The sequence below is a fragment of the Pseudophryne corroboree genome, chromosome 1, assembly GCF_028390025.1.
Source record: "Pseudophryne corroboree isolate aPseCor3 chromosome 1, aPseCor3.hap2, whole genome shotgun sequence".
In the NCBI taxonomy this organism is placed as follows: Eukaryota; Metazoa; Chordata; class Amphibia; order Anura; family Myobatrachidae; genus Pseudophryne; species Pseudophryne corroboree.
Genome location: NC_086444.1, coordinates 1,196,986,816 through 1,197,008,378, shown reverse-complemented (window position 1 = coordinate 1,197,008,378; position 21,563 = coordinate 1,196,986,816). Strand labels below are relative to the sequence as shown.

Below are 21,563 nucleotides of genomic sequence, written 5' to 3'. Positions count from 1 at the left end.
CCAAAGCTGTCTCTCAGTGGCCGCGACCAAAGAACCTTAAAGAACTGCGTTCCTTTTTAGGATTTTGTGGCTACTATCGTCGGTTTGTCCCACAATATTCAAGAGTAGCAAGGCCACTCACAGATCTAACCCGAGGTTATGCATCGAAAAGTAAACATTGGAAAAGAACATGTCATAGTTCCGCTAAGGTTTACTTTAAACCATCAGAAGAATTTGGAGAGAGATGGAATAGTCAGTGTGAGGATGCTTTTATTCATTTGAAAAGATGTTTGACACAGGCCCCTATTCTTGCCTATGCAGACCCATCACTCCCATATGAACTGCACATAGATGCTTCTTACGATGGATTAGGTGGGGTGTTGTATCAGCGTCAACAAGCGAAGTTAAGACCTATCGCCTATGTTAGTAGAGGTCTTTCTGATAGTGAACGGAAGTACGCAGTGCACAAGCTTGAATTCCTTGCTCTAAAGTGGGTGGTAGTTGACAAGCTACATGATTATTTATATGGAGTGGAATTCACTGTTCATACGGATAATAATCCATTGACGTACATAAATACCACTGCTAAACTTGATGCCACCGGACATCGATGGTTGGCTGCCTTGTCTAATTATAATTTTACATTAAAATATCGACCAGGGACAAGTAACATTGATGCAGATGCGTTGTCAAGAAGTCCAAAGATTGCGGCGATTAGCTCCAATGATGATTGGGTAGAGGTTCCTGCGCCAACATTACAACGCTTATGCTATCAGATGAATCGGATCCAAGAAAACCCGCAAGAGGTTATTAGTTCACTGGGGGCTTCTGCTGCGGTTGTACCAGTGATGTACTGCTGGTTAACACAGGCCGAACTGGGAGGACTTGAGGTAATGTCTAAAGAACAGATTAGGGAAGCTCAACTGCAGGACAGTAATTTGGCAACGGCTATTGACTGTATGAATAATAAAATTTCGAGAGAACATGGAATTGTAATATCGGATATAACTCGAGCGTTATTACGTCAAAGAAAAAGGCTAATTGTCAAACAAGGGATATTACAACGGAAGACAATGACTCGAAAAGGGACGATTCGATACCAGCTAGTGTTACCATCAATATACATTCCTATGGTGCTACGTTCCCTACACGATAATCATGGTCACTTGGGATATGAGAAAACACAGCAGTTAATCAACACCAGAGTCTATTGGCCCTTCATGAATAAAGATATAGAACAATATTGTAAAAATTGTCGGAACTGCATATTGAGAAAAACTATTCCTGTCCCGTCTGCCAAGTTAATAAATATTGATAGTTCAGGTCCATTAGAGCTCATATGTATTGACTTTTTATCATTGGAAGGACCGTCTGGGAAGGAGGGAAATATTTTGGTAGTCACTGACCATTTTACCCGGTATGCACAAGCGTATGTTACAGGAGATCAAAAGGCGATAACAGTGGCTAAAACTTTGTGGGAAAAGTTTTTTGTAAATTATGGGTTGCCAGCCAGAATACACACAGACCAAGGGAGGGATTTCGAAAGCAACCTAATTAAAGAACTCTGTCGGTGCTGCGGGATCCGGAAATCAAGGACGTCACCCTATCATCCCCAAGGAGACCCCCAGCCTGAGAGATTTAATCGCACCCTGCTGGATATGTTAGGAACTCTAAATGTGAAAGATAAAAATCAGTGGAGAAAATATGTCTGTCAACTAGTCCATGCATACAATTGCACCGTTAACGATGCTACTGGATACTCTCCATACCTTCTGATGTTTGGGCGCGAGGCCAGATTACCGATTGACGTATGCCTTGGAACCAATAATAATTGTTCTCAGCCCACAAGTCACACTCAGTATGTTACTAACTTAAAGAAAGAACTACAACAAGCCTTTGAACTAGCTCATCAAGCCTCCGTAAAAAGAGGTATACAGAACAAGAGAATGTATGATAATAAAGTAGTAGAACAAGTACTGCAACCTGGAGATAGAGTACTAATCCGCCGCCTGGGAAATCCTAGAAGGCAAAAGCTTGCCAATAGGTGGAGGGAAAATCCATACACGATTATCCGACAACTACCTGGAATTCCAGTCTATCAATTGAGTCCGGAAGGGACGAAGGGACCGGTAGTCACCTATCACCGCCATCATTTATTACCTGTCGGTCAAAATATTATGTTTGACGAAAGGGCAAACGAGTGCTCTAAAGTAGATCGTAAGAGCGAACCCAAACTCACCAAAATATGGGACCCTGGTACTTCACAAAATCTTGATTTGGTGGAGTCCGAATCCTCTAATTTAGATAACGAGCCGACTGGGTATTTCTATAGTGAATTTATTCCAGAAGAGAGTAGAGAATACCCTGGTCCCGAGATGGCGGAAATACTAGAGGATTCAATGATCAGAGAAAAGCCATTGATTCAGGGTGATCAGGGTGAGACTACTGGTGAGTGGAACAGGTTGGAGGATGATAATGATGGGAATTGGAATGAAGGAGAGAACTCTACTAGATATGAATCGGACAGTTTGGGTGACTCTATCACGCCAAGACATCAAAGAATTAGACCTAATAGAATTCATAGACCACCATTTATACTAACCTATGACAAGTTAGGAAGTCCTAGTGAGGAACCTCGATATGTACACCCTAATATTGTATACTCATGGCCTTATTATGGGTATGTAAGTACTACTCTACCCATTAATGCAACCGAGTATCAGTTTGAAAAGGAAATTAATGGTGACAGTCAGGAAGTATGTAAGTGTAACATAGATAATTACCTTGCTGTCACCAGGGGGAGAAGTGTAGCATGATTAGTATGATATATATATATATATATAGTGTCAAGTATATTATAAGGATAATAGTATAAGTTATAACTTCTTTATTACTAAATGTGATAGAATGTGTATAGGCTTTAATATACGGTGCATATGAGGGAATGGGACTGAGGTTGAAATTCCTATAATGTTGGATAGCGGTGGCTCGTGACAAGAGGGAGAGCGAGGATCTCCCGTGGAGACCCGGATAGAGACGTCAGCGGAAAAAAGCCGTTGGAGATGGGCAGTTGGTGAGGAGAGAGAGAGAAGCAAGAGCGGCACTGCGGAGAGGGAAGACGGAGCCTGAACGAGGAAGGACGGCTGGGTGACGGAGAAATAAAAGGATTGACCGGCGGCTGTGACAGGCAGAGAGCGGGGACGGTTTCCCGGTATCGGAGGAAACCGTAGAGCGGAAAGGAAGACGAGAGCCGTGGCAGGTCTGGGAGCTGGGGGAGCGGAGCAGAACAGAAGTACCGAGGACAGCGCAGCAGAGAGAGACGTGGATACCTGATACACTGAACAAGGTATCTCCTCTTGCGCGTCATTAACCCTCCCCGGTGCCTAATTATCCACTGGAGCTTAACCAGTGAGATAGATAATTAAAGTACTAAATAGGACCTTATCAGACATTAGCAGTACAAATTGAACGGTTATGATCAAATACACTGAGTTTTACCGACGTGGCTGCAGTAAAGTGCTCCTTATAAACCCCCCACCGTTATAGACATTTATTCCCACTCCGGGTAACAGGAAAAGTCTATATATTCCATCAAATGCCTTCGACAAATATGAGGAGAGATAACCAATTATAAGTTTCCTACAGTGGCCTAGCGAAAGACTTTTTCCCAGTATAATCGAATATTATCGAATATACCAATATACAGTACCTATATATATTCCATTTATAAAGACTGTAGCTGCTTCCAGCATTTGGAGACAACATATATATGTATCGATTGCCTTCCTCTACCTCTCATAAAGATGTCTACCTACCAATATCTCCATTTATATTACTGTGAGCCGTAAAATACAGAGTGGTGAAAGTATTAATTTGTTATTACCACAGAGTTTTCTCCGCACACTTAGTGCCCAGCTCCCCACTAAAGCGTCACCCGAACTGGAGACAATAGTATTACCCTACACCGATGCCAACAGTAAAAATCGAGTCCATCAAAGTGAAATGGAAATAGGAATTGTGGATTGAGATTATTACAGTATTGGAAAGAGACAGATATTTACCCCGTGGATACCCTTAAGCTACAGCTCTGGATATAATTTAGTTTATTATTACTCAGTCCTTATTCCCTGTCTCATGACTGTGTTAATATTTCGCCTAGAAAGAAGATAGAAAACAACCTACAGGATAATTATACTTCTCCTCCCTTTAATTGACAGCAGTTGTCGGAAGGAACTAAAATAGCGAAAAACTTTAATACCTAGGTATTCGTAAATATATATGCATATATATATATCTATTGATGGTACCTTAGCCTTTAAGCAGAGTAGTCCTATATGTCTATATTATACCTTTGGTTACCAGTAATATTGTATATGTATTGGGAAAATTGATTAATGTTTAACGTAATTATAATAACTTGTTAATATATTCGTAATAGAATTTAACGGATTGTACTATTATAGTAAATTCACTTAATGTATTTGCTTAAATCGGTTGTTGTCAGTTATTTCACCCATCCAACAATAATACTCACCACAATCCGGAGAGAACGACGAATCTCGGAGACCAAGGTAATCTGTAGGTAAAAGAAATACGGTATAAGTGTAGACAAGTATCATATAATTCACAGAAGAGTAACAATACCACCTATTGCATGTGGGTATTCCCAAGTCTACCCCATTTTACTCTGTCCTAATCTTTGGTACAGGGACCCGACTTGGGTGGAGGCACTCCCAATCAAAGTTCACACCTACATCCCATGGTAAATAGAACATAGTGCTACACACATTACGGCAGATGTCCCCATTTTACACATTGAGAGAGAGAGAGAGAATACTTACAGAGGCGATTACCGCTCTTCGGCCCGCCTCACCAGTCGCTCCTCGCGCCGGCCTTTCCCTCTTCCTAACTTGGATCCCCCTCTGTACTCCGCTTGGGGGGGGGGAGTTTCGCGGAGTGACGGGGTTGCGTCGTGACGTAACGACGCAACCGCGTCATTCCATGAAACTCCGCCCCCTGAGTGGGTTACTCGGGGAGAAATAGGAGGAGGAAGCAGGGAACCACAGTTAGTGCCGCGGCGGGCGCCCAGTGCGGTTGCACTGCTCGCCTGCCCCAAGAAACAGCCCTGGTTACATCTGCCCCCCCCCCAACCCCCTGCAGTGCAGCATGGTTTTGTCCATTAGCTAACAAATTTGCTGCTGCGATCAGGTCTGAATTAGGCCCTGCATACCGTACTTTGCACAGTCCACACTTCTGATACATGACGGATTAAAGTGTGGCTTATATGTTACTGTGACATGAGATATTGAAGCCGCCAAGGGCAGTTTCAAGTCACCAGTAAAATAAATTGAACAAAGAAAAACAATGAAATTGTAGAAATTGTAATATATAGCCTCCCCAGCGCGTGATGATTTAGGGACCTCAGCCGTTAGAGTAGTACCCAACTGTTTTATTATCAGAGTCATTTAAACTAATCAAATAACCAACAAATGCACAAGTAAATATAGGTAATGCAATTATAACCCGCAGATCAGAGCAGAGAATATTAAACATTGATCTCTTATTATTTGATACTGTTAATGGCTCTGAAAACAGAATCCCCTGTGTGTGGCCACAAATATTAACTCCATGTAAAAAGAAAACATATCGATACTGCAGTTATAACCTCTATCTTTTTAATGAATTGTAGAGTATGTCGCTAAAAAGGTCCATATATTATCTTCCATTTCTTTAATGTAAATGTAAAGTGTGTTATCTGGGTGTAAGTGTAACACTGATCCGGTAATGGTTTCTGTCTCCAAATGTAGCAAAAAGTTCAAACAGATAAAGGAGAGACGATTTATGAAACACGCACGCCGTTTGCTGGAGTATGGGGAATGAATAAGTATGTGAGTCCTGCAAGATGTGCAAGTGGAAGGAGGATTATGCGCATTTTATATTTATTCAGAATCCTGAATCTATGCCGAGTAGACAGGAGCCAGGATTAAGGTACTTACCGCCATGCTCTGAACACACGTTTTGATATTTGATTGCGCGGTCACTTAGAGCAGCTCATGTGGATTGTTACTATTTAACCTTACACTTTCCCTGGTGATTTTCAATACACCCTTGCTGCTACCATATAAAAGAAAACACAGGGTGCTATAAGCTTAATTGTGTGGGGGGGGGGGAGGGGGGTTTACAGTAGGTTTATTTCTAATTGGGGGAAGGGGGTGTTACAGTAGGTTTATTATTTTTGTATGGCCAGGTATTGCCAATGCAACTCTCCTCCCGTGGGATCTCTGCTGACCTCATATTTGGATGAGATGTATCAAACTTTCTAAAGAAGGGAAGGGGAGGGGTCATCTATAGCAACCAATCAGAGTCTAGCTTTCATTTATTTAGTACGTGTTATAAAATGATGGGTAGCTAGAATCTGATTGGCTTCTATGGGTAACACCTTCACTTTTTCTTTTTTAGAAGGTTTGGTAAATCTCCCCCTTATGTATGTGCTAGGCCTCATATTTGTGCCGCTCCGCCTCCTGCGCTGCCCCTTTATTCGCAATTGTGGTCTGCGCAGCCGGTGTCCACGTTCTGAGGCTGCGAGAGGGAAGATTTTTTATGATCAGCTGATGTGTTGCAGCCAATCAGCTACAAATACAGAAGATGGGCGGGGTGTTCTAATGCCAGAAATGGGGCCAAAAGTCAGAAAATCCCATGTTCAGAGTTTTGCTCATATTATATGGACCAAGCTTCAGAATGCGAAACATTACAGAGCTTGGACCCGGAAAGTAACGTCATCTTTAGATGGCGTTACCCATTAGAAGCCTAGTTGCTTTTTTGTGCTTGCCTTCTAGAATCGTAACACGCCTCCGTTGTCTGGACCGCGCCCCGCTAATGGCGTTCTAATGCCGTTGGCACGCCCCCTCCCACCCTGCGACCGCCTCTGCCTGTCAATCAGGCAGAGGCCATCGCAGCCCAGAGATGCTGATAGTATTTCACTGGGCTCCCGGGGTGCGCACGCACAGTGCGGCCGCTGCGCGTGCGCACTCCACAAAAAGATTCAGACTGCGATCGCTGCCGCTGCAGCGATCCAGTCTGAATTATCCCCATAATAATCAGTATCCGTAACAACAAGAACAAAAAAACAAAAAAGTACTAAAAGGGAGAAAGTGTGGAATATCCAAACAGGAACATAGGGAGAAACTTCACACAACCAATTTATTAATCCTGCTCATAAACCCGCCCCCATGCATCCTATAGGCTGTCCTAGGCAATCATAACCTGTCAATCACTACACACAGGGCTCATTACAGCTGTGCAGACAAACATGGACACCACCTCATAGTGGGGGCAATGCAACCGCCGCGGATGTTCTGCCTGCTTACTAATGCCCAGATTTATCAAGCCTTGGAGAGTGATAAACAGCACAGACATAAAGTACCAACCAATCAGCTCCTAACTGTCATTTTCCAAACACAGCCTGTAACATGTCAGTTAGGAGCTGATTGGTCGGTACTTTATCACCGTGCAATTCATCACTCTCCAAGGCTTGATAAATGGGGGCCTCAGTGTCAGTAATGCCGCACTGCAGTGAGAACGCAGGCACAGCAGCAGGGCTTGTGGCTGACTCCTGTGGCTGTCCGCGGTGCGGGTAAAGTTAAGGGACTACAAAATGCTAGTAGACGTGGGGCCGGCCCTGACTACACACTGCCATCTGCTACATAAGCACCCACACAGTGCCGCTGCACTTCTTGAGCACTTCGAATCCCCCCTCCCCTCTACTCCTGAGTGCCCAGCTCGGGGGGCGGGGTTTCGCGGATTGACGCGTTTGCGTCGTGATGGGAACTCGGCAGGAGGGAGAAGGGGTAGCCAAGCCGGCCGGCGCTGCGCAGACGAGGGAGAGGCGGCTGAAGAGCGGGAAGAACCGCTTCAAATGTAAGTCAGCCCCTCTCCCTCTCTCTCCCTCCCCCCCCCCCCACCACCTGCCGTACTGTGTAAAATGGGCACACTTGCCTACCATGCTGTGTAAAATGGGGACACTTGCCTGCCGTGCTGTGTAAAATGGGGTTGCGTGCCTGCTGTAATGTGTAAAATGAGGACTTTTTTTTTTTTATCCTGTGGTGGCCGTGATGATGAGATCAGATGAGGTCACGCCCATCTCAACAAAGCCACACCCATTTTAATGAGGCCACGCCCCCTTGCCGAGAGCGCGCGCATGCTTTTCCTCTTTATATCTATGGGGGGGCACATTTTTTCTTATGTGAATGGGGGGGGGCGCATTTTTAAATCTCGCACTGGGAGCCAAATTAACTAGAAACGGCCCTGCAACCACCCTTATTTGCCCTCACACATAATCAGCCCTCAATCATATTTCTGTCCTTCCTTTCTCTTCTCGACCTTCTCTTTTGTTTTCTTCTTTTACAGAAGCTTCTGGGAATAAAGTAATGATATTGCTGCTCTGTCTTTATCTTCTTTTATATACTGCATCTCCTGCACTTACCTTGTATGGTGCTACACAAAGATAAATATTTGCTCCTCTTTGTCATAACGGATGATCTTTCAGCCTTAGCGCTGTTGGTGTTGTTGCTCCGGCAATATTTATTGCGTCCTGGCAGCACGTATTCAGTTTATATTGTAAGCTATTAATTTATTAGCATTTATAAATATATATATGGAATTGTAGGGGAATACAATTTTTGACTATTACAGTCTCCGAGTGCCGCTACTTTTGTTTTGATCTATCTATCTATCTATCTATCTATCTATCTATCTATCTATCTATCTATCTATCTATATATATATATATATATATATATATATATACTGTGGTTATTCCGGCGGCACTCAAACAGTCTGGACAAATAGGTAAATACTGAGATCTTTATTAGACCATCCAACGGCGTTTCGGGGTATTACCCCGTCGTCAGGGACAAAGTGTCCCAGACGACGGGGTAATACCCCGAAAAGCCGTTGGATGGTCTAATAAAGATCTCAGCATTTACCTATTTGTCCAGACTGTTTGAGTGCCGCCGGAATAACCACAGCATATTGAGTGGCTGCAATTACCACTCACGGAGGGCACCGCAGCAATTACAACTCATTATCCATCTTGGAGTGCCGGGTGAACAGCTCTGTATATATATATATATATATAAGCAGGATACCAGCACTCCTCTGCTTAGTTCAATCATATATACCGGGTGCCCTCCAAGCTTTATCACCCTCAGGTAACAAATTATGCAATCAGTTACGGCAGCACTCCCAAATAAAGAACAATAATACACTGCTTTAAAGCAACATTTCAGCGCTTTATTGCGCTTTTGTCAAGCATGCTCTTTATTTGGGAGTGCCGCCGTAACCGTTTATATATATATATATATATATATATATATATATATATAATACAGTATTTTCCACTAGTGTGGAAAGGATAGCACTCTCTAGATTTGAATCAGCCAAGTAAAATGATATTTTAATGTAAAGACAACTGGTTCCAGTTGTCTGCACCACTGATCTGTGATGTTATGCTGCTCGTTTGACTAAGCTGTAAACTCCTTGACAAAGGTCCTTGTGTGGGCCGAAACGTTGGAGGAGGAAATCGTTACTTGGAACTGTGAGATAGACCTTTACATTAAAATATCATTTTACGTGGCTGATTCAAATCTAGTGAGTGCTATCCTTTCCACACTAGTGGAAAATACTGTATTGTACTTTGGGTCACACTCCTTAGGGGGTTGGACTTTGATTGGCACCCTAGTAGTTGGCTGTGGTTTGTGAGAGTGCAGGGATCTCTGTTTATAAATATATATATATATATATATATATATATATATCTTCCCTTGCATAGATGCACTCTCCTTTTCAACATGTAGGGTGCATCATTAATAGTCCCATTTGGGAGATATATATATATATATATAATTATAATTATAATGGTGTAAACATCACCACTACCTAAATAGCAAGACTATTGTAAACAATTTTACACACAACAAATCATAGTAAACACATAACACTTCCACTCAAAGGGGGCTGCTAGAGAGTCCTCAGAAAAGAGTCTATTTCCAAAAAGTCCACAGTTCAATATTTAGAAATGGTAGGACCCAGCGCCTTCCGTGTAAAAAATATCAATCAATATAACGGTTTTGTGCGTTCCAGCAAGATGATAAATTCAAACATGTATCATTGTCTTTTTGTTCCTGTTGATCCTTTCTCGTATCTCAGAAGAGTATAATACATAGGATGCAAGAAAAAGTGAAAAAAAGACCCAAAATAGTGCAATATCGCAATAAAGTACTTGTACCGTGCTCCAAAAGATTAATAAAATCAGTGATTTCTTGTGCACATCCACTTAGGTAGCACCGATAGTGAGCGTTATATTATAATGAATGTGCCCACATCCTATAGATGATGATATAATAATACCATCGGAACGTCAGTTGTTTTCATATAGCGGGATCTTTAGTTCTCAGATTTAGCGGGACAGCTTTACACCTTAAAACCAAAAATAGACTCTCCCAAAATGCGAAAAAGGCTGATAGTGTAATACTTTTAAAAACAATTATTAAACACTACACAACAACACATAAAAATATATAAAATGGACTCGTACCATAAATGAGAGTGTCAAATGCTTATCTGAAAATCTATGGAGGAGTATGACGTATTGGCCAACGCATTTCGTCCGTTGTTCACTGTTGCAGGACTTCTTCAAGGGGACTGTTTTAGGTACTGACGCATTTCTCTTCAGAGGCAGTTTCATTACAGGCATGAATACAGTCTTTGGAAAGTGATATTTAAAGTCTGACCATATAATTATTGCTGAAGATTAATTAGTCTCCAACTGGGAGGAGGTTTTTTTTTTTACCATTACGTTTTACACATGATATGTATAAAACAAAATAAAATTAAATAAAATAACATTTTATCAACAATACCAATTTAAAAGTTTCCCATATTTATAACATATTGTAAAAACACTTAAAAGGAAATTTGGTTCATCTTAAGGTTCATCTAAAATATATTTAAATATAATAAACAAATCTGAACAAATATAAATCTGTAAAGTCACTTTTTTAATGGAAAAACAAAAATGTGTCATAAAAATAAAATCTAAGAGATTCTGCTAATAATAGTCTTCAGTGAATAAATGAATGTGAAGTTGTTAGAATGGTATAATTAATTATGCATAATAGCACTGGTTTGTAGTACAGTTCTACCACACTGTACATTCACAATGAAATACAGACTTGGGAAGAGTATATTTAGCAACCTCAGATGGTTTATATAGTATTTGCAAAACAATGCAAAGCATATCTAATCACACATCTGCTACTATATATATATATATATATATATATATACATACATACACAAATGTAATGTATTCATAGAAAAGTCTTGTGTGTCTCCTTATAAAGATATAGCCCAAAAATATGAATCAAAAAGTATTGTATTTAACCATCTGGAATAGTTCATTTAATACGGCTAAATGGATATAGGGCTAATTATGAGTCACTGGGAGAGATGTATCAAACCTTGGAGAGAGATAAAGAAGAGAAGGAAAAAGTGCCAAGTTGTTAACTGTCATTTTTCAAACATCATGACAGTTATGAGCTGATTTGTTGGTACTTTATCTCTCTCCGCTTTATCTCTTGAAGGTTTAATACATCTCTCACAGTGGCTTATAATTAGTCCTAATGATTGACAGGCAGAGGTGTTCGCTAGGCAGTCGGGAGTGGCAATGTGGCATTGCGGGGGTGGCGATGCGGCATTGCGGGGGCATGGAGGTAAAAACGGGGACAGGTCCGGGGCAGCCGCGTTACATCAGAAACACCCACTGTGATGCGGAAAATGGCAGCGGCCCGACTGTATTAGCATGATGGGTGGCCTTGCCCTGTGCTGGGTGGCCCCAATCATGGAGGTAATAGCAGCCACAGTTTTGCTATTTTATCAAAACTGCAACTGAAGCTGAATAAGGCCCAAATTCCCACACCTCCGGCTTCTCCCACCCTATTACATTTAGCCCTAAGTCTGGATGTAAAATAATTTGGGGGAGATGTACTAAACTGTATTAAAAGTGGAGAAGTGAGCCAGTGGGGAAGTTGCCCATGGCAACCAATCGGCTGCTCTGTATACTTTTATAGTATGGAAATTATCAATGTTACGTCAATGCTGATTGGTTGCCATGGGCAACTTCTCCACTGGCTCACTTCTTCACTTTTATCACTGCTTAGTACATCTCCACATGTGTGTCTATTATACACCACAGGGGGTCGTGTGTGGATTAGGGAAATATCACCTTTTGACTTTGGGTACAGACTGTATGACTACACAGATGGCAAAAATGTCTTAAGAAGAAGAGATCTGAAAAACCTTCTGTCAGGCAAATTTCCTTTCTGACAAACCCATAATGCTGCCCATAGGAGTGATAAGAAACCCTGCCACCTTGACCAGCAGACCCTGTGTTAAAAGAACAAAAGAGGCTACACACACGCATTAATTAATTTTGGTATATTAAGTACAGTTAATCTAGCATATTCTCTGTGATTCTTATTGAACCTGTGAGCTTGGGAGGCCCAATGCTATATACCTATATGTAATTAAGTGTGAAATATTAATATTTGTGCAGAGAACGTAAGGACTAGATTGTTTTCCATCATGGTGGCAGAGAAATTGTATATTTATAAGGGAAAGACTGAAGTGTGCGCTTTCGTGGCCAGCTGCCCTAGCTTGAGATATCTGAGAGCAGGCTTTAATCATGACAGGCACTATCTCTCTTCTACCCTAGAACCAGGCCTTCCAATAGATGGGTAGAAGATGGAACTAAGGCCCTCATTCCGAGTTGATCGCTCGCTAGCTGCTTTTAGCAGCAGTGCAAACGCTAAGCCGCCGCCCTCTGTGTGTGTACCTTAGCAGAAGTGCGACCGAAAGGATCGCAGAGCGGCCCCAAAATATTTTCGAGCAGTTTCTGAGTAGCACCAGACCTACTCCTAGCTTGCGATCACTTCAGACTATTTAGTTCCTGTTTTGACGTCACGAACACGCCCTGCCTTCGGCCAGCCACTCCCCCGTTTCCTCAGGCACGCCTGCATTCGTATCTTGCACGCCTGCGTTTTTCAGCACACTCCCTGAAAACAGCCAGTTACCTCCCAGAAACGCCCCTTTCCTGTCAATCACTCAGCGGTCAGCAGTGCGACTGAAAAGCGTCGCTAGATCTTGTGTGAAAATGCATCGGCTTTTGTGAAAGTACGTCGCGCGTGCGCACTGCGCCCCATGCGCAGAAGTGCCTTTTTTTACCTAATCGCTGCGCTATGAACGAAAGCAGCTAGCGATCAACTCAGAATGAGGGCCTAAGTACTATCAGTGGTATAATACAAATTGGGGGGGATAGAGGCCTCATTACTGGAGTACTTCCTATGACCAATCTATTGTACTAACAGCATATATTGTACAAAATATAACAGGTGCAAATAATTTAAAGAATCACTCAACCTCAAAATTGTTATTAGATATGACCTGTGAAGGTCTAATTCATTGTTTAGTGCTAACCAGGGGCTTACAGAACAAGTAGGCTGAGCGCTCGGTGAATGGTGGTGTAAACGATTGTCAGCAGCAGCTGGAAAAGGGGAAAGCCAATCCCTAGGAAATACAATATGAACAACAAAAACCAGGTTGCGCTTGACAATCGAAAAAATATGAACATTTATTGTAATAAAAGTATTTACAACAATTCTCCCGGGAGTATAATAAAAACAATTCAATATGACATAATAATCTGCTCAAATAGAATACCCCTGAGCTTTGGTAATTAATTAATTAGAAGGTGCTTTCTATGCAAAGAGTGCCTAATGCTGTTTGATGCGGACTACCAATGATTAGAAAGGAATCGGTAACATTAATAGTGAACTAAAAAGTGAACTGCAGGTCTGTATACAGAAAAATAAAAATGAACTCACTTAATCCGTGGAAACAAAGTCCCAAAAAAAGGTCTTACATCTATAGCAGCACGTGACAGTTCCAATGATCTTTAAATGATGTGGAATCTTGAATAAGTAAATAAACAGTGTCCGAGTGATATAGAATGAGACTGTGCAAATACACAATTACCCACTGTGATGATGACAGCAGAGAGAGCCCGGAGTGATGTCTTCTCAGTCAGCCGCTATGCCCCTGCATGGGGACGGGAGAGCAGGGTCCGCACTAAGCCGCCGGGCCAAGATGGAATGCAGCCCTAAACGCTGGCGGCTGATGCTGGTAATTCCCGGACGGCTAAGCTGTTACCTGTGCGGCCCGATGTCAGCGGGCTCTCACCAATATCGGCACGACGGGACTCCCGCGGGCAGCTCAGAAGGAGCCTCTCTGTTGTTCACCTGTACAAAGGTGAGATGATGATGGAGTCACAGGGTGTCTGCAGTGTTTGTAAACTGCAGTCAAACACACTGGTAGTGATGCTGTGGTGACTGAAATTTCACACAGAGCTCCAGGTGGATATTGCTAAGGAGCACAGCTGCTGTAATGAGATGACTCCAATAGCAGGTGTCTAGCTGTGAGCTGAATTATGAGCAGCCTCCGTGGCCGTGCTTGTGCTGCAGCTTATCCTTAATGATAGAATAGTCTCAGGGGTATACAGGAATGAGGGAGAATAACCTGTATCCTTAACGCGTTTCAACGCCAGCAAGGCGTCTTTTTCCAAAAGGCAGGAATTACCAGCATCAGCCGCAAGCGTTTAGGGCTGCATTCCATCTTGGCCCGGCGGCTTAGTGCGGACCCTGCTCTCCCGTCCCCATGCAGGGGCATAGCGGCTGAACGAGAAGAGTATCACTCCGGGCTCTCTCTGCTGTCATCATCACAGTGGGTAATTGTGTATTTGCACAGTCTCATTCTATATCACTCGGACACTGTTTATTTACTTATTCAAGATTCCACATCATTTAAAGATCATTGGAACTGTCACGTGCTGCTATAAATGTAAGACCTTTTTTTGGGACTTTGTTTCCACGGATTAAGTGAGTTCATTTTTATTTTTCTGTAACCAGGGGCTTAACTATACTTAGTCCACTACAAAGTCCAAATGTGAGGGGTCATAACTAGTGATGAGCGGGTTCGGTTTCTCCGAAACCGAACCCCCCTGAACTTCACCTTTTCCACACGGGTCCGAGGCAGGTTAGAACCTTCCCGCCTTGCTCGGCTAACCCAAGCGCGCCCGAACGTCATCATCCCGCTGTCGGATTCTCGCGAGATTCGGATTCTATATAGCAGCCGCGCGTCACCGCCATTTTCACTCGTGCATTGGAGATGATAGGGAGAGGACGTGGCTGGCGTCCTCTCCGTTTATTGTAGAAGTTGATTGGTTTACTTTATTTCTTATTTGTGGGGAGGATTGGGGAGCAGCTGTTAGGAGTACAGTGCATAGTTTTGCTGATAAGTGACCACCAGTTTTTTTATCCGTTCTCTACCTGAAAAAAAAACCATACCATATCTGTGCTCAGTGTGCTGCATGATATATCTGTGCTGAGTGCTCACACTGCTTAATTGTGGGGACTGGGGAGCAGCTATAGCAGGAGTAGAGTGCAGAGTTTTGCTGACAGTGACCACCAGTATACGTTGTCTGCCTGAAAAACACTCCACATCTGTGCTCACAGTGTGCTGCTTTATTGTGGGGACTGGGGACCACCAGTATAATTAATATTGTATAGGAGTAGTACAGTGCAGAGTGCACTGCTGTACCTACCTCTGTGTAGTCACTCGTCAGTTTTGCAGTTTGCTGACAGTGTCCACCAGTATACTATATATAGCAGTACGGTAAGCCACTGCTGTGTACCTCCCTCTGTGTAGTCACTCGTCATCCATTAAGTATACTATCCATCTACATTGTATACCTGTGGTGCATTTTAGACAGTTTTGCAGTTTGCTGACAGTGTCCACCAGTATACTATATATAGCAGTACGGTAGGCCACTGCTTTGAAACTACCTCTGTGTCTTCACTCATCATCCATTAAGTATACTATCCATCTACATTGTATACCTGTGGTGCATTTTAGTTTTGCGCAGTAAATATAGTAGTAGGCCATTGCTATTGATACTGGCATATAATTCCACACATTAAAAAATGGAGAACAAAAATGTGGAGGTTAAAGGGAAAGATCAAGATCCACTTCCACCTCGTGCTGAAGCTGCTGCCACTAGTCATGCCCGAGACGATGAAATACCATCAACGTCGTATGCCAAGGCCGATGCCCAATGTCATAGTAGAGAGCATGTAAAATCCAAAACACAAAAGTTCAGTAAAATGACCCAAAAATCAAAATTAAAAGCGTCTGAGGAGAAGCGTAAACTTGCCAATATGCCATTTAAGACACGGAGTGGCAAGGAACGGCTGAGGCCCTGGCCTATGTTCATGACTAGTGGTTCAGCTTCAAATGAGGATGGAAGCACTCATCCTCTCGCTAGAAAAAAGAAAAGACTTAAGCTGGCAAAAGCACAGCAAAGAACTGTGCGTTCTTCAAAATCACAAATCCCCAAGGAGAGTCCAATTGTGTCGGTTGCGATGCCTGACCTTCCCAACACTGGACGGGAAGAGCTTGCGCCTTCCACCATTTGCACGCCCCCTGCAAGTGCTGGAAGGAGCACCCGCAGTCCAGTTCCTGATAGTCAAATTGAAGATGTCACTGTTGAAGTACACCAGGATGAGGATATGGGTGTTGCTGGCGCTGGGGAGGAAATTGACAAGGAGGATTCTGATGGTGAGGTGGTTTGTTTAAGTCAGGCACCCGGGGAGACACCTGTTGTCCGTGGGAGGAATATGGCCCTTGACATGCCTGGTCAAAATACAAAAAAAATCAGCTCTTCGGTGTGGAATTATTTCAACACAAATGCGGACAACAGGTGTCAAGCCGTGTGTTGCCTTTGTCAAGCTGTAATAAGTAGGGGTAAGGACGTTAACCACCTCGGTACATCCTCCCTTATACATCACCTACAGCGCATTCATCATAAGTCAGTGACAAGTTCAAAAACTTTGGGTGACAGCGGAAGCAGTCCACTGACCACTAAATCCCTTCCTCTTGTAACCAAGCTCCTGCAAACCACACCACCAACTCCCTCAGTGTCAATTTCCTCCTTACCCAGGAAAGCCAATAGTCCTGCAGGCCATGTCACTGTCAAGTCTGACGAGTCCTCTCCTGCCTGGGATTCCTCCGATGCATCCTTGAGTGTAACGCCTACTGCTGCTGGCGCTGCTGTTGTTGCTGCTGGGAGTCGATCGTCATCCCAGAGGGGAAGTCGGAAAACCACTTGTACTACTTCCAGTAAGCAATTGACTGTCCAACAGTCCTTTGCGAGGAAGATGAAATATCACAGCAGTCATCCTGCTGCAAAGCGGATAACTGAGGCCTTGGCAGCCTGGGCGGTGAGAAACGTGGTTCCGGTATCCATCGTTAATTCAGAGCCAACTAGAGACTTGATTGAGGTACTGTGTCCTCGGTACCAAATACCATCTAGGTTCCATTTCTCTAGGCAGGCGATACCGAAAATGTACACAGACCTCAGAAAAAGACTCACCAGTGTCCTAAAAAATGCAGTTGTACCCAATGTCCACTTAACCACGGACATGTGGACAAGTGGAGCAGGGCAGACTCAGGACTATATGACTGTGACAGCCCACTGGGTAGATGCAGCAAGAACAGCAGCGGCGGCACCAGTAGCAGCATCTTGCAAACGCCAACTCGTTCCTAGGCAGGCTACGCTTTGTATCACCGCTTTCCAGAATAGGCACACAGCTGAAAACCTCTTATGGCAACTGAGGAAGATCATCGCAGAATGGCTTACCCCAATTAGACTCTCCTGGGGATTTGTGACATCGGACAACGCCAGCAATATTGTGCGTGTATTACATCTGGGCAAATTCCATCACGTCCCATGTTTTGCACATACCTTGAATTTGGTGGTGCAGAATTATTTAAAAAACGACAGGGGCGTGCAAGAGATGCTGTCGGTGGCCCGAAGAATTGCGGGCCACTTTCGGCATTCATGCACCGCGTACAGAAGACTGGAGCACCACCAAACATTCCTGAACCTGCCCTGCCATCATCTGAAGCAAGAGGTGGTAACGAGGTGGAATTCAACCCTCTATATGCTTCAGAGGATGGAGGAGCAGCAAAAGGCCATTCAAGCCTATACATCTGGCCACGATATAGGCAAAGGAGGTGGAATGCACCTGACTCAAGCGCAGTGGAGAATGATTTCAACGTTGTGCAAGGTTCTGCAACCCTTTGAACTTGCCACACGTGAAGTCAGGTCATTCCCCTCATAAGGCTTTTGCAGAAGAAGCTGGAGACATTGAAGGAGGAGCTAAAACAGAATGATTCCGCTAGGCATGTGGGACTTGTGGATGGAGCCCTTAATTCGCTTAACCAGGATTCACGGGTGGTCAATCTGTTGAAATCAGAGCACTACATTTTGGCCACCATGCTCGATCCTAGATTTAAAACCTACGTTGTATCTCTCTTTCCGGCAGACACAAGTCTGCAGAGTTTCAAAGACCTGCTGGTGAGAAAATTGTCAAGTCAAGCGGAACGTGACCCGTCACCATCTCCTCCTTCACATTATCCCGCAACTGGGGGTGCGAGGAAAAGGCTAAGAATTCCGAGCCCACCCGCTGGCGGTGATGCAGGGCAGTCTGGAGCAAGTGCTGACATCTGGTCCGGACTGAAGGACCTGCCAACGATTACTGACATGTCGTCTACTGTCACTGCATATGATTCTCTCACCATTGAAAGAATGGTGGAGGATTATATGAGTGACCGCATCCAAGTAGGCACGTCAGATAGTCCGTACGTATACTGGCAGGAAAAAAGAGACAATTTGGAGGCCCTTGCAGAAACTGGCTTTATTCTACCTAAGTTGCCCTCCCTCCAGTGTGTACTCCGAAAGAGTGTTTAGTGCCGCCGCTCACCTTGTCAGCAATCGGCGTACGAGGTTACTTCCAGAAAATGTGGAGAAGATGATGTTCATTAAAATGAATTATAATCAATTCCTCCGTGGAGACATTCACCAGCAGCAATTGCCTCCAGAAAGTACACGGGGACCTGAGATGGTGGATTCCAGTGGGGATGAATTAATAATCTGTGAGGAGGGGGATGTACACAGTGAAAGGGGTGAGGAATCGGAGGATGATGATGAGGTGGACATCTTGCCTCTGTAGAGCCAGTTTGTGCAAGGAGAGATTTATTGCTTCTTTTTTGGTGGGGGCCCAAACCAACCAGTCATTTCAGTCACAGTCGTGTGGCAGACCCTGTCACTGAAATGATGGGTTCGTTAAAGTGTGCATGTCCTGTTTATACAACATAAGGGTGGGTGGGAGGGCCCAAGGACAATTCCATCTTGCACCTCTTTTTTCTTTCATTTTTCTTTGCATCATGTGCTGTTTGGGGACAATTTTTTTGAAGGGCCATCCTGCCTGACACTGCAGTGCCACTCCTAGATGGGCCAGGTGTTTGTGTCGGCCACTTGTGTCGCTTAGCTTAGTCACACAGCCACCTTGGTGCGCCTCTTTTTTTCTTTGCATCATGTGCTGTTTGGGGACAATTTTTTTGAAGGGCCATCCTGCCTGACACTGCAGTGCCACTCCTAGATGAGCCAGGTGTTTGTGTCGGCCACTTGTGTCGCTTAGCTTAGTCACACAGCCACCTTGGTGCGCCTCTTTTTTTCTTTGCATCATGTGCTGTTTGGGGACAATTTTTTTGAAGGGCCATCCTGCCTGACACTGCAGTGCCACTCCTAGATGGGCCAGGTGTTTGTGTCGGACACTTGTGTCGCTTAGCTTAGTCACACAGCCACCTTGGTGTGCCTCTTTTTTTCTTTGCATCATGTGCTGTTTGGGGACAATTTTTTGGAAGGGCCATCCTGTCTTGATTGACACTGCAGTGCCACTCCTAGATGGGCCAGGTGTTTGTGTCGGCCACTTGTGTCGCTTAGCTTAGTCACACAGCGACCTTGGTGCGCCTCTTTTTTTCTTTGCATCATGTGCTGTTTGGAGACAATTTTTTTGAAGGGCCATCCTGCCTGACACTGCAGTGCCACTCCTAGATGGGCCAGGTGTTTGTGTCGGCCACTTGTGTCGCTTAGCTTAGCCATCCAGCGACCTCGGTGCAAATTTTAGGACTAAAAATAATATTGTGAGGTGTTCAGAATAGACTGGAAATGAGTGGAAATTATGGTTATTGAGGTTAATAATACTATGGGATCAAAATGACCCCCAAATTCTATGATTTAAGCTGTTTTTTAGGGTTTTTTGAAAAAAACACCCGAATCCAAAACACACCCGAATCCGACAAAAAATTTTCGGTGAGGTTTTGCCAAAACGCGTCCGCATCCAAAACACGGCCGCAGAACCGAACCCAAAACCAAAACACAAAACGCGAAAAATTTCCGGTGCACATCACTAGTCATAACCCTTCCCCTCTTAGGCACAACTGAGTCCTCGGGAGGTGAAAACATAATCACTGGGCTGCTACTCAAATTTTGTTATGCGTCCAGATGGTGGACTGTTCCATCCCCAATGTTAACCTAAAATAAAGTACCAACTCCCCCTACTCTGTTACAGATGTCTGAAGAGCTTCCATCATCTTTATGATAGCAACCTGATTAAATTTAGAGAAATATTTATTAAGCCTTCTTTAAAAAAAAATACATAAGTGAAGATGTTGCCAACACTAACCAATCAGAATCTAGCTATCATTTTATAAAATGCACTAGATAAATGATATCTATGATCTTATTGGTTGCTGAGGGCAACACATCCGCTTGACCTCTTTAGAATGTTTGATAAGTCTGCCCCACAATGTCACCCAAAAAGCTGAGATAGCAGTAATTTGAGTCGCTGTGACATCACAGCCCCACCCCTGTGTATAAATTAACCAACCCACACAGAGCATGTTTGCAAAGCGAGTCTTTCTACTTGTCATTTTGTCTGTGTCTGCCCTATTAGAGAAGTACCTACCTCCTACCATGACAACCATGCTGCACGGGATAGAATGTGAGTATATGGAGCACATACTGTATCTTGCTGTGGTTATTTCATACACATGTTATACAGCTCAGTCATACTCTATTCATAGTATTTATTCTGTGAGATAATTGCTTTACGTACTCTATAATTGCGTGACAGCATTTTCTGCCTTATTACAGGTAGTAACACTACAGAAGAAACGAGTAATATTGGACCATCTAATTTCATGCAACCTCGAGGTTTACTTTCTGTAATTTATATTCTTGTTCCTCCTTTTTATATCACAACTATAAAGGATATACTGCCGCTGTATATCAGCCTTCATTCCTTCATGATCCAGTTATTTTAATCTTCATCCCTGAGTGCTATAAAATTAGAAATACGTAGTGCTTTGGAATCTTTACACTCTCATTGCCGAGGGATCAAAGCATTTAAGTCCATGTTCTCAGTACTTAAATTAGAGAGGAGTTAAATGATCAAAATCAGTTTCCCAAATAGGGTCACCTCCTTCAGTGTTTGTCCGCAAACTGCTGCATGTTTTGCCACCAGATTTTGGAAGTAAATGTTATCATTTCTACACCTACCACATCACAC

General features: G+C 43.5%; 1 protein-coding gene and 1 long non-coding RNA gene across 3 annotated transcripts in view; both read left to right on the top strand.

Annotated features, from left to right (window-relative positions):
- Nucleotides 1-21,563, top strand: part of CTNNA2 (catenin alpha 2) — a 2,737,142-nt gene that overhangs the window by 107,802 nt on the left and 2,607,777 nt on the right. The window lies entirely within an intron of this gene.
- Nucleotides 2,932-21,233, top strand: LOC135017580 (uncharacterized). 2 transcript variants are annotated; one of them, XR_010215423.1, is made up of 4 exons: nucleotides 2,932-3,325; nucleotides 5,787-5,967; nucleotides 20,949-20,996; nucleotides 21,149-21,233. It is a non-coding gene; the product is annotated as an uncharacterized LOC135017580 (long non-coding RNA). The 2 variants fall into 2 exon arrangements; XR_010215473.1 differs by lacking the exon at nucleotides 20,949-20,996 and having other exon boundaries at nucleotides 21,149-21,231.